Raw genomic sequence first — 14067 nt, forward strand, 5'->3', positions numbered from 1 at the left:
GGATGAATGGTGGAAATCCTCCCCACAAAAGTTTATGAATGCTCCAAGTAATCCCCTTAAGTCTGTTAAAAGACTACAGTAAGATCTGGAAAAGTCATACTAAGCTGAGGCTTATTCACAACAGGTAAAAATACAAAACCCTGAAAAAACAATGAGGTATCCCGTTCAGTATATCTGCTATCCATAAGAATTTCAAGCTGGCTCCTAAGTGTCTGGTTACTCCTTAAAAACTTATGTTTTTCCTGGTTGTTAATCAGTTTCTTGAGATGTTCCAAACCAGATAACCCCTTGTCAATAGAAAAGACAATTATTTAGACTATTAAAAGAATGCTTTGAAGAAGCTGAACTGAGGGTATAAAAATCTGTAAAACAGCAGAAACCTGTGTGCTTCAAGAAAAAAATATCTCTGACACTATCTGCAGTTGTTCTTGAGAAGCTGGAAGAAACACATCATCTCCCATCAAGGATTGTGCTAAGAACTTTACCTGTCAGCATTGGAACCTGAGTGCCTTGGACTGGTGAGATCCCAGCTCTCGCACTCTCTCTCTCTTTCTCTTCTCTCTAGGCATAGATTTCTGAACCTGAATTGTATTAGTTAAACTTGAGCTAAGTTTCCCCAAATACTTAGTTAAACCAGGGTAGTATTGTAATTGTTTGTGTTTGTTTTCCTTTGCATGTCTATTACTACTAGTACCATTGTATATTTCATATACCTAGCAATAAATAACTTTTATAGTTTAACTGGTAGTAACTGGATATATTTTTCCTTCTCTACTTCTCCTTCCCCACTTGCTTTGCAGCAATGCTTCTTTTACCTAAGCTAAAGATCCCTGTGAAGCCCAGAAATACTGTGGGGTCTGCTCATCAAATGGCTACCACTACTAGGACAGTAAGGGTAAAAAATTGGGACATGCTGACTTTGAAACACATAAGGGGATCAGCTTGTACAGGCTGATTGACCCAGTCTGGCTCAGACTTGCTCTAATGAACTGAATACTGGCCCATAAGGTTGTCAACTAGATACCTAGCTGGATTCAGAGGTATTATGTTTACCTGTTTGCTTGTGTCTGACTGCATTTTATTGTTATCTTAATGAACTGATTCCTGTCATATGAGGGTGTCAGCCTGTCCATGCTGATCAACCCATCCGGGTCATGCGTGTCACATTAATCTGTGTGTGTTTGTGTGTGTATGACTGATGTGGTGACTGGAGGAACCCAGCCCCATTGAAATAGTTCTGCAAGATAGCTCCACTGGGGGTGACAACTTGCAGAAGGGAGAGATACAGCTCTGTATAGAAACACAAATAACACAAGCAGAACATTGATAGAATTACAAAACTGATTTATGTGTAAAGTCTGTTCCCAACCCAGTTGGCATAGTAACATACCTTCAGTAAAGACACAAATAAAAATGGTGACTTCATTATATAAAGGAGATTATACTTCTGAAAACTTCCATTTTATAAGGAATGTTTGTATGCATGTTTGTTCTTGCAACCACTGAATTACACAACCCTCTTGGACAATATGCAGGAAAAAAATAATAAGCAATATCATTTTTGTATCTTCTGATTGATCAGAACAGGTGTAACTGATCTTTACTTGATGCTGGACCAGAAGATGAGGAAATAGGTATTTAAATCATCATTATATTTTTGTCTTATTCTTGGAGGTCATCTTGGAACTGGTCAATTAAAAGTGCTTGAGTATTTGTTATATGTAACCCTATGTAATCTATGTACTAATATAATATGTAACAAATAAGTACTTAGGGCTTCCAGACCTTATGTCTAGCTAGTCTAGCAGTTAGTTGTGTATAGGAATAAACTGTCTGCTAGGGCCGTGTGAAACGGCACCATTCCATTTCAACTTGCACTTTGATATTTTGATGGAACAGCATTTTGTTTTGAATTTCATTTTGATTCAAAACTGCTGTTCTGTTTCGTTTCTTCAAAACAGTTTCGCTGTTTTGAGCCTGTTTCGACATTTCGCCTATAAGCTATAATGGGGAAGCTTGAAACAGCCTATAAATTTGTCATGTCTGGCCTACTTTGGATGAAGCTTGCAGGAATGGTAGCCCCTTTTGAGGGCATGAAGCCTGCCAAGTTTCAAGGAGACGGGTGTAGGAGTTCCAAGGAAACTGCACCTCAGTCTCTTGAAAGCAAAAAACTGATGTCATGTGTATGTGTTAAGCCACAGTGGGGTCAAAACTGAAGGTCTGCTGACCCCTTCTGAGGCCACAAAGCCTGCTGCATTTCAAAGAGATAAGTGCAGGGGTTTGGGGGAAACTGCACCTCAAGCTTCAGACAAGCAAAACTCGTGACGGGGTGACACTGTGTGTGTTAAGGTGCAGCAGGGTCAACGCTGCAGGCCTGCTAGCCCCTGCTGAGGCCATGAAGCCTGCCAGCTTTCAAGGAGATGGGTTCAAGGGCTTCTGGGTTCTGGGGCCCTGCACCCCTAGCTGTTGACAGTGAAAACTTGTGTCATCTGTGCTTGTGGGACTGTGTCTGTCTTGGGGCACAGGGGGGTAAAAACTTCAGGCCTGCTAGGCCCTGCTGAGGCCATGAAGCCTGCCAGCTGTCAAGGAGATAGGTGCGGGGGGAGTCTGGGTCCTGGGGCCCTGCACCTCTAGCTGGTCATAGGCAACGCTTGTGACATGGGTGGGTGACACTGTGTGTGTGTTGAGGTGCACCCTCACCCAACTGCCACCAAGGCAAAAAGCAGGGCAGTTCAAACAATGCTGCCTTTTATACCATTTTTCCATCCCTTCCCCAGAGCACCGGGATTGGAAGTGACCTCAGGAAAGGATGACAGTCACTGGCCAGCTACACAGTCAATAATGAGAGCACTCCTTCCCCACCCTTCCCCGCCTCTTCCCCCTCCCTTTCCTTACTTTAGTTTCTGTTTCCCTGCAGGCAAGCCCAGCTTGAGCTTCAAAACTCAAAACGTTTAGAAAATTTCTAAATGTTTCAACTTGCCTTGTTTCATTTTGAGGCTGTTTTGAAGCTCTCTGTTTTGCTGGTTTGAGCTCTAAATGAGTTGAAACAGTGTTGCAACAAAACTGCCAGGAAAATTTTACACAACCCTACTGTCTCCTATATGCCTTCTCTCGCTGCTGTGCTTCTTTTATTGGAGAAGTAAGGCAGAATGCACTGCTGGAATCTATTGCAAATTGGGAACTAGCAGTTTGGGCTGAAAATGTTCTTCAGCCAGACCTCACCAGAAAAATGGAAGTTTCTTAAGGAAGGGATTGGGTTTTTCCTTGCAGTTTCTACAGCACAGGTGAATTTTGGAAGGGTATGTTTCTGATAAGAAACTACAACCTGAGTGTAATCTTGAATTAAAAGAGAGAGAGTATTATAATATCTGTAATTAGCCCTTTCCAAAGCACTTAGAACTTTCCAAGCATCAAAAATCCTCCAGATTATTAAGAGATAGAACAAGCAGGAGAATCAATGGAGTGCAACTCTTGGTCAGTTTAGGAGAAAAAAACAGAACCTTTTTTGAGAAGCTACTGCTGCGAATGTCTTCCTAGGCATTGTTACCAAATCCACCTGGTGTACCACTACAGAGGAACAAGAATAGCACATGGTGGATTCTCAGTCATGTCCATCTTTTTATAATCTTGATAGCCTTTCTTGGCAAGTTCTAATGCTTTGGAAAGGGTTAATTCTAGATACTCTAATAGCCTCTTGCTCTCTCTTTTAATTCATGATTCTACTCAGGATTAGACTGCCATAAGAAACATACTCTTCCAGATGTTTTTTCCTGTGTGCCACTGTCCAACAACAAGTGGACTTGGTATATTTAGGGTACTTGCAGGAGATTGCTCTTGGCTTAATTTAGGGAACTTAGGGCACATCTACATGTTTATTAATGCACAGCAGTTACTCCCCATTTTGTTCAGTATTTGTTTAATGAAGTACTAACTAAGTGTGCAGTAACTACAGTTATTGTACAGTAGCCTAACACTACTGTGCAGTAGCGTATTAGAGGGCCTTCAAATCTGAAGGGACTGATTTTTTTTTTGTTGCTTTCTTCGTAGTAATTTATTTAATTTCATTTACATGTAGGGCTGTGTGAAACACCATCGTTTCATTTTGACTTGCGTTTCACTATTTTGAAGGGACAGTGTTTTATTTTTTCATTTCATTTCCTTTTAAAATACTGTCCTGTTTCCTTTCGTCTAAACTGTCTTGCTGTTTCAACACATTTCAACGTTTCACCCATAGGCTATAATGGGGAATCATGAAAATGCCTAAAATGTTGTCATTTATTGCCTGATTTGGATCAAAATTGCAGCTATGGTAGCCCCTTCCAAGGGCATGAAGCCTGCCAAGCTTCAAGGAGATAGGTGCAGGGGTTTCTGGGAAACTGCACTTCAAACTCTTCAAAGCACAACTCCTTACCCTTGCTGGCAGTGGCAGCCTCCCCATATCCATCACAGATCCAGGGGCTTGCACCCCCAGGAGAAGTCTGGCACAGCCCATCAGCTCTCCAGGGGGGATGAGCTTCTGGATCTGTGCTCTGGATGAGAGGAGGCTGTCCTGTTGCCTGGGACTGGCACTGGGTGCAGGATGCACCCAGCATCCAAGATAATTGCTGCTGCTGCCTGTCCCAGAGAAAATGTTCAGGCCACAAGATTACTTTGTTAGCAAAATTCCATGAACCATTCCCCATTTCCTTTATAACTCTTGCCTAGCAGAAACCAAAGGATTTCACCAATAATTTTCTGTATATATCCATAATTTCTCTTTGACCTATAACACTTGTTTTATAACACATCCAGTCTTGATTGAAACACTGTGAGTGAGTGATAGAGAATCAACTACATTCCTAGGCAAGTTGTTCCAATCTGTAATCACCTTCAATATTAAAAATCTGCACCCTATTTCTAGACTGAACTTGTTCTAGTTTCAGGGACTGTAAGATCCACTAGTTGGGAATTAATTCTGCTGGATTAAACAGACATGTACAATTTAGAATTATCTTCCCCATGCAGGTACTTGTAGTCTGATCAAATCACCACTTAACCTTTCACACCTTTTATGCAAATGTGTGTCATAACACAACTATGAATCATTGTACTTGCTCATTTTACTTATGAATGTTCATTACCACCCAGGCAACAGCATGTTACATATTTCTTTTCCCTCTTCCTTCTTTTTTTAACAAGAACTCACTTATGTTTCTAATATATATATAACCAGACTGCCTTTTACTTCCCATACTGCTGTTGACCCTTATCTTCACAATATAACAACATAAACCTGCAGGACATTTGAAAGATTCCCAACCCCTAATGGAATCTTATCAGGTATTCACATGAAAAGATTTTATTTTTAATCGTTTGTAGATTCCTGCATATGTTGACTGCATCCTACATGCAACAATGTGGAACACACTAACAAATAATATGGAAATATATTTGTATATCCAAAATTATGACAGTGGAGGCTGACATGTTCTGAAACCTAGAGAATAAAAACAAACAAACCGTTATTACGGCATATAGTACACAGCAAATCTCAAATCATGCCATTATGCAAATCTCTGGATATGGATTATTTCCTCTCTGATTTTACTATTCTTATATTATTCTTAGCTTGGCAGAAAGTTGTGAGTTTTACCACATAAATCCTGCAAAAAGAGTTCTGTTGAAAGATTAATAAAAATAATTGTTTATGTGCTAAAGTACTTTGTGCTGCACAAGATAAAATAAAGCTTCTAGTCTAAATAAGATCTTGCACTCTATGTAAACTCAATTTTAATCTGTCCTCCACACTAAAAAAATTACAAAAAACAAGCAAGGGGAGGCAAAAGTTTAGTTTGTGTAAATAAGCACACAAGGATTGCTGCCAAGATTATATTTCATTTTTTGTACTTCCTTCCACTCCACTCCCAAAGCCAGAAAGCATTTTCAAAGTATTATAAACTTTCTGCAGTCAGTTACACTATGTAGAAGCATTTGAAGGACTGCATAGTTGAGTTGTGCTAAGTTCTTTGAAGATGCTCAGTTTCCATGTTTGGTTCCCTATCACAGGGGCAGGTGCTAAATCAAGAGTTCTCATTGGACCCTACATCTATTTAGGCATTTTTAAATCTAAACACTGAAACTGCACTCAACATGATGGCATATATTGCCCAGGCAGAAGGCAGGGTAGATTTGCACCTCATAGACTAAATCAGAGCGCCTTGTTACATCTTATACCATGTGCTGCTCAAATGTTGATTGATGTTAATGCTAGTTCAAGTTTAGAGCCATCTCATGTTCAGGCCAGCAGGGGGGCAGGGGACTAAAAGGTAAGAATCCTCCCCCACCTCCACCATTGCAGGCTTCCCTCTTCCCCCCACACCCTCATGATTCCCTTCCCCCAGGGCTTTCTCTACCGCTTCATTCCCACTTACTTGTGGCTGCCTGCGCTGCCTGTCCCAGGGAAGCAGACAGGGAAGGATTATCTTGACTGCCTGGCCCCTTCCACCACCACTGCCAGGCTGTTACTCTTCTCTGAGCTAAGGACACCCAGAGAGCAGCAGCAGTGGCTGTGCAGGCAGGTTAACCCTGCCTAGTTCTCTGGGACAAACAGCACAGGCGGTTACAATCAAGCAGGTATTTGAGGTACTAGGGAGGCAGTGGGCCTGATCTGAGCCACTGGGGGAGAGGGATGGGTGGAGTGTTTATATTAACATGTAGCCTAGATTGGCTACACATTAGTGTAATGTGAGCTGGGTAACACAGATCAGATATAAACTGAAGCTGGAGTGGCATAAATTTAAGCTGCCTAAAGAGTTCTTAAAACGAGTTGCAGGTGTTAATGTGTGGACATTCCAAGGGTGAAAAACTCCAGGAGCTGCCTAAAATAAACATGTAACAAGGCCCAGAGATGCTAAGTTTTCAGATGCAGCAGCTGACCTCATCATCTAATGAAGTAAGCTGCTGCATATGAAAGCTTATGTATCTGTGATGTAGTTAGTCTGTAAAATGCAACTCTACCCTGCCTTCCACCTGATTGCAGATTAACATGTCTAACTACCTCTTTGTTCATATTGTGCCCAGCAACTCTCAATGTCTTGTCATTGGATTCTTACCCTTCTGAATTCTACAGAACCTCTCTCTAACATTCAGCATGACTGCAGAAGGTTAGAAATGACACATTTCTTTGTGAAAGGACAGAAATATATCTTTAGTAGTAACTGAAATATCAAAGATTGCCAAAAGATCAAAGGCAAACTACCAACATTTGTCTCTTCAAAATGTACATTTCAACATCATTATAAGGACACATATTGAAGGCCAAGGATCATAGTTTTGAGAACTTTTGGTTTTAGTCTGAAAATGTCCCAGATAGTTCCATAGTTGCTAGGGTTGGAAGGGACCTAAGTAGAACATCAAGTCCAACCCCCTGCCATGGGTAAGAAAGAATGCTGGGGTCAAATGACCCCAGCTAGGTGATTATCCAGCCTCCTTTTGAAGACCCCCAGGGTAGAAGTGAGCACCACTTCCCTTGGAAGTTGGTTCCAGATCCTAGCCGCCCTAACTGTGAAGTAGTGCCTACTAATATCTAGCCTGAATCTACTCTTAGTCAATTTATGACTGTTATTCCTTGTTACTCCCAGTAGGGCTCAGGGGAACAGGGACTCTCCCATAGCCTGCTGGTCCCCCTTGGCCAGTTTGTAGATGGCCACCAGATCACAGCTCAGCCTTCTCTTGTGGAGGCTGAACAGATTCAGGTCCCGTAGTCTCTGCTGTCTGGGCCTGACTTGCTGTCCCCCTGATCATTCGAGTGGCCCTCCTCTGGACCCTCTCCATGCTGTCCAGATCCCTCCTGAAGTGTGGGTCCCAGAACTGGATGTAGTACTGCAACTGCAGCCTGAACAGTGTCACAAAGAGGAGGAGAATCATGTCCTTGGACCTGCTCGTAATGCATCTGTGGATGCATGACAAGGTGCAGTTAGCCTTCCTGACCATGTCCCCACATTGGCAGCCCATGTTCATTCTGGAATCAATAATGATTCCAAGATCCTTTTCTGCCTCTGTGCTGATGAGAAGGGAGTTCCCCAGCCTGTAGGTATGCTGCTGGTTCTTCCCCCCGGGTGCAATATGTTGCACTTGTCCGTATTGAAACCCACCTTGTTCTCATCCGCCCACCCCTGTAACCTGTCCAGATCTAATTGCAGTCTGTCCCTCTCCTCTAGCATGTCCACATCTCCCCTCATCTTAGTGTCATCTGCAAATTTGAACAAGGTGCTTTTCACCGCTTCGTCCAAGTTGCTGATGAAGATGTTGAACAGTGTGGGCCTGAGGACCAAGCCCTGGGGAATCTACTTCCCACATCCCTCCAGGCTGAAAAAGACCTGTCCACCATCACTCTCTGGGTGCAGCCCTCCAGCCAATTTGTGACCCATCTGACTGTGTAGGCATCGACGCCACAGTCATCTAATTTCTTAATGAGAATGGGATGAGAGACAGTGTCAAAGGCCTTCCTAAAGTCCAGAAAGACTATATTCACCGTAACACCTGCATCCAAGCATTTCGTGACCTGGTTGTAGAAGGCCACCAGGTTGGTCTGACAGGACCTGTCTTGAATGAACCCATGTTGGTTGCCCCTAAGCATGATCCCCCCTGCTGGTCCCTTGCAGATGTGCTCCTGGATAATTTTCTCAAATAGCTTCTCTAGGACCGAAGTAAGACTAACGGTCCTGTAGTTTCCTGGGTCCTCCTTCCACCCTTTTTTGAAAATGGAGACCACATTGGCCCTTTTCCAGTCCTCCGGCACGTCACCAGAGCACTGTGAGTGCTCATAAAGCTGTGCCAGGCGTCCCGCAATGACCTCTGCTAATTCCCTCAGCACTCTGGGGTGGAGATAATCAGGACCTGCTGATTTAAACACTGCTAGTCCCACCAGAAGTTCCTTGACTAGGTCCTCACTGACCCTTGGCCTGGCAGCACCTCCCCTGGGTCCATCGAGGATCCCAGTGCAAGGGATGCCTTGGCCCCTGCTCAAAGAAATGGAGGCAAAGAAATTGTTAAAGAGGTTATCTTTGAGGGGAATAAAGGGGAACAGGTTGACTCCATCTTGACTGTTCCCCTTTGTGGCTTCTCCCCTGCTACTCCCATTGCCCACACAGGCTGCAAGGCCCAGATGCATTTAATTTTTAGCACGTTTCTTTTCTCCAGCAATTCTGTGCAAAACTGGAGAAACTGCCATTTTTCAGTGTTTACAGAAACTGACATTTTTCATGGCTTCTGCAAAAATCGCAAAATCTTGATTTGTGTAAGTCCATAGGTATACCATGTTCTGGGAAAGATATACATAGAATCTATGGATTCTGTTAGTTTAATTATTGGGGACGTTGGTGGTGGTGGAGATAAATTGGGTTTTACATGCATTGTTAAGGAAGGTCTGCATCCCATTTGATGTTTGTTAATCAGTGGGGAGATTGCTTCTGATGATCAGTTGGGCAAAGGTTGCTTGAAAGCCACGAGCAGGGAAGTGGGGGAGGAGCTAGGAATATTCCTCTCTTTTTCTAATATAGGCTGTAATTTTTTGATGGTTCCTCTTACCAGTTTAAGTGTGGGATGGTATGTGATAACAAGAGGTATACCCTTAGTGGGCATTTTCTTTTTGTTCTGAAACAGGTTACTAGAGGGTATTTGAGTGGATCCTTCAATGATATGTTCGGTTTCTCTGCTGGAATGTAAAGGCACATTTCAGATTGGTGAGGCACATTTCAGATTGGTGAGGTGGGTATCACAAGTATTACTGTATGTGCTTATGAGAAGTTAACAATGTTAGGTCTTCTATTGCCTTGTATTTCATGAAATTTTGCTAAGTTTCTATGACAGTATAAAGATTAAATTTAGGATCTCAAAACTGGAGAGCTTTATACTGGATATTTGACCAGTGAGAAACTAGTCATTCTGAATTATGACCAGTTAACTAGAGACTTTTTCAGCTAAATAGTTTGATACAGTCTGCCTGTTTGAATAGTCATTGTTCCTCAAGGTGTTTATTGCACATGAGCTCTTTAGAGCTTTGTAGTTCATTGTGAAATATTTACTTTACAGATAATGCTACATCAGAACAAAATTAAGATGTAGTGCGTAAGACCTTACCTTTAATATCACATATATCTCAGTTCAACGTCTTTTTATGCTATCATTTCCCTCAAAATAATAATATAGTTTTGATCTTCATAGTCCCTTGTGAATTAATGATACAGTTTCACCATCCTTAGTTAGTAACCAGAATTGAACAAATAAATTTTAACATATATTTTACAACCCTACTTCTTATAACTCTTAGGAGGTAATAAAAGAACATTGCTCATGCAGCAAAGGGTAGATATTATATATCTCCTTAGCAACACCCAAGGGGGCTGTTAAATAACTATATATTATTAGAATTTCACCACACTGCAGTCCCAGTGGAGACAATTACCTTTATGTTTCCATCAAAAAGGAAACAATTCTTTATGGAGATGAGTCCTATTCCTGTCTTAGTCATATCCCCAAGTCTAATATAATTTTTGAACATTCTATTTTGCAGCAAAAGTTAAGAACAGAATTAGCTGCTTTGGCAATAATTACCTTCTACTATTTGGTAATTTTATTTTCTCCTGGAGCAACAAGTTGAAGATAAAGAGAAGCCATTTGGATATCAATGAATATTGCAAAGGGAGTTTGTGTTCTGCGCCATTGGATTCAAGTGTCCACAGAGGGGCAGCAAAATGTGCCCACCTCTTTGCAGTGAGTTTCTGTTCAGCAGAAACTCCTTATTCTCTGATACAGGTGCACTTCCAGGGATAAGTCAGCACTGCACTGCTAGAGAAACAAACAGGCCTTCAACAAACATCAGTCTTTACATGAAACAGACATAATTCAAAGTTTTACATGCCAATAAAATATTTTTGATCCAGTAGTAAAATAGTATAAGTGTATTATCAAACTGTTTTATTTATCCAGCTGTTTACTATTTTTATTTAAGATTTAATGGTTACAATGATGAGTTTTGAAAGTTCAGAGGGCTGGGGGATAGGGAAGGACCAGGGAGAGGAGTCTTTTTTGCCTGGGCTCTACTCACTTGAGCACCACCTCTTACTGCTGCTGCTTGAACAGCATGGGCTGGGCTGCTGCCACTGACAGCCTCTCCTGGAGCCCTGTTTGCCACCCCACCACCAGAAGCACAGCTGAACTTCCCATGGCAAAGTCCTCTAGGTGGAAAGGGATTCATTCCCCTCCCTCTAAGCCCAAAATACACTTCTTGGCATGACACTGCCATAGGTGACTGCTGCCTCTGAGCCAGGGGGGAGTCACATGCACACTGGGATGGGAAGGGGGGGTCCCCTGGCAGCCAATCTTACTCACCAGAAAAGTGGCCACACCACTTCCAGAAGTCCCGTGGCCACTTCTGGAAGCAGCATGGGCACTTTTGCTGGTGGCCCCACTTCCTGACTGGCACTTCCAGGGGGGACACCGGTGCTCCCGCTTGCCCCCCTGCCCATCACCTACACGTGGAGCATGGTTTGACAGGGGGTGCGCCAGTGCTTTCAGGGGGTGCACATGCATCCCTGTGCACCCCATATACATCGCCACTGGACACTGCACTTACCTGGTTGTATCTACCCAACTTCCAGAGACATGCTGTAGAAAGTCGGCTGTGGGGGGATGCCATACCAGCACTCCTTCTAAGTCTGCACCCAGGACTAGTGCCCTTCTCACCCCACCCTAGTTATGCAACTGGCCTGATGTGATGAGCCCCTGCCTCCCAACTGCATGCCCTAACTATAAAGTTGTAGGGTAGTCTGGAGGAGTTTCCTCCTGATGAAGCTACTCCCTTTATATGGAAGAATAAAATATTAATTGGTTTAACAAAATAATTTAACATAAAATATTTAAAGTAGCATTTGGAAGGTCTTTCTCTCTCTAAGGTCTCTCTCTCTCCCCCCCCCACTCCATACACTGTCCAGGTGAGTGCCCTGAACAGTAGACTAAAGAGTCATGTTCTTTTTGTGTGAATATCTTGGATGAATTCTCTATTTCATCCTTTTTATAAAAGGGTGAGGGTGACACCTCCAATTGTTTTTGTGTAACTTAATCTGGTATGTGTTTGCTCAGAACTCCTAATGGATCAGGACCTATAGGCAGGGTGGGAGATAAATGCCTAGTTTCTAGATCCCAATTCTGTTTAAGCAGGAGCTAGATGCCTTGGTACTTGGTATTTAGAAACTTCTGACCATACCTAGAAACAGCCTTTAAATACATGAGGAATTTACTAAGATACATGACTCTGCTAAGAACAGAGGCACCTTCATATTTCAGTAGCTCTAGGATTAGACATCAGCTCAGCAAGGATTTTGAGGATCACAGTTTGGAGTGACGTGGGAGTATGGACATATGACATATTTATGTTGGAGTGTTCTCAGTTTATCCCAGAAGAAAATTGGAATGGACACACAAGGCTCAGCATGTACTCTGAAGGAAACACTGTTCTGTAGTGTAAAGTTTCTTCTGAGAGCAAATTTATTTCAGAGAAAATTTCTTTCCTGTACATGTCATGTCTACTACTGTTCTCATTTTCATTATGGGGTAACACTTTCCTCAATACAAAACAATTCTCCTACTATCTAATCACTAGAAGCTGTAATAATATCTACTTCAGGCAGCCAGTTTGTGAGAACAGGTTGTATGTCTTCTCTTTACCACAGAGAAAATTTACTGCAAAGTACAATCCAGAATAAATTTCGCCAGAATAAATATGTTGTGTGTCCACAGTCTAATTCCTTTTGTGGATCTAGTTCTTGAGCTGCTATTTAAATATAATCTTGTTTGTCCCACTTAATGAGAATGAACAGATCTATCTGTTAATGCAGCTTCAAGATTAGTGCCAGGAGTGGACTTGAAATATTGCATTCATGAGGATTACAGACAGAAAGCATTTATTTAAACTATTTACAAGGCTTGATATGTGATAATCAAAATACAAATATTGTCCTTGATGTAAAATTGTATTTGTTGAAGCTCGCTTGTAATATAGATCAGAAGCTTCAGAAAATGGAAATGTTTTCATATATGCAGCTGACAACTTCAGCTGTAAGATAATTGACAGTTAAGTGATGAGATTTATAGGTCAACCTGTAGACACAGAATAAAGTTGGAAATGTTGAAAGTCATTAGTAACTATAACATCATGTTTGATAGTGCACATATTGTTAGTACTTGCGCCTTTACAACCATTTCTTTCTCATCAATACACGCCAGTTGTAAAATAGGAACATAAGCTTAATAAAAATGTTAAAGATGTTTCTCATTTATTTCAGGATTGGAAACATCATCCTTGTGTTTTGCCTTTTTTGGCATGCATTTAAGTGCTATTTTTAAAATTATTTTTCATTTATGGCACAAAAAAGAAAAGAGAAAAAAAGAAAAGAAAAACGAGTATTAGATTCAAACTGAAATCATTTAGCCAAACATTCTATGCTTTCCAACTCGCTTCCTCCAAAATTTGGAAAATAGGTATATAAAGGTGAAGAAAGGACCCCAAAATAGAACCCCACAAAGACAAAGGAAAACCTGATACAGCATTTATAAAACCAGTCTTGACAGCTTTTGATCCTCTCTAAAATAGGTTCTTTTTGAAGAAAAAAAGTGCAAGGTTTTCTGAGGATCCAAACTGATTATTTCATGATAACAGAAAGCCACCATCTTGGCATGCCAGGATTTCCAAACGGAAACATGCTGCATTTGGAAGAAGGCACCATAAAGTATGGTTTTTCTAATGATATTAAATATATATATAAAACCCTCAATAGGTGGTTATCAACTACATGCCCAAAAAGTTGTATGTTCATTATAAGATATTTTGCATTTGAAATATAGGAAAGAGAACATGGATTGCTACACTGTACCCCTATTTTTCCTGTGCTAACTTAGTAGAAAGGGGAGGCAGTATTATTTAAAGCTCATGTTATAATTCATTGAAACCATTCCCTGCCTAACTCTGAAAATCTGTTTTATTAAGTTACATTTATGAGGCAGTCATAATTTTTGTTAACACTTTCAAGA

The 14067-nt window shown here is 41.5% G+C and overlaps 1 long non-coding RNA gene across 1 annotated transcript; it reads left to right on the top strand.

The window, feature by feature from the left end:
• Positions 1-461: 461 nt before the first annotated feature.
• Positions 462-9683, top strand: LOC149865911 (uncharacterized). The gene is made up of 3 exons (XR_016442146.1): positions 462-518; positions 1583-1634; positions 9643-9683. It is a non-coding gene; the product is annotated as an uncharacterized LOC149865911 (long non-coding RNA).
• The last annotated feature ends 4384 nt before the right edge of the window (positions 9684-14067 follow it).

The sequence above is a fragment of the Crocodylus siamensis genome, chromosome 4, assembly GCF_052110815.1.
Source record: "Crocodylus siamensis isolate JL-2025a chromosome 4, ASM5211081v1, whole genome shotgun sequence".
Classification (NCBI taxonomy): Eukaryota; Metazoa; Chordata; order Crocodylia; family Crocodylidae; genus Crocodylus; species Crocodylus siamensis.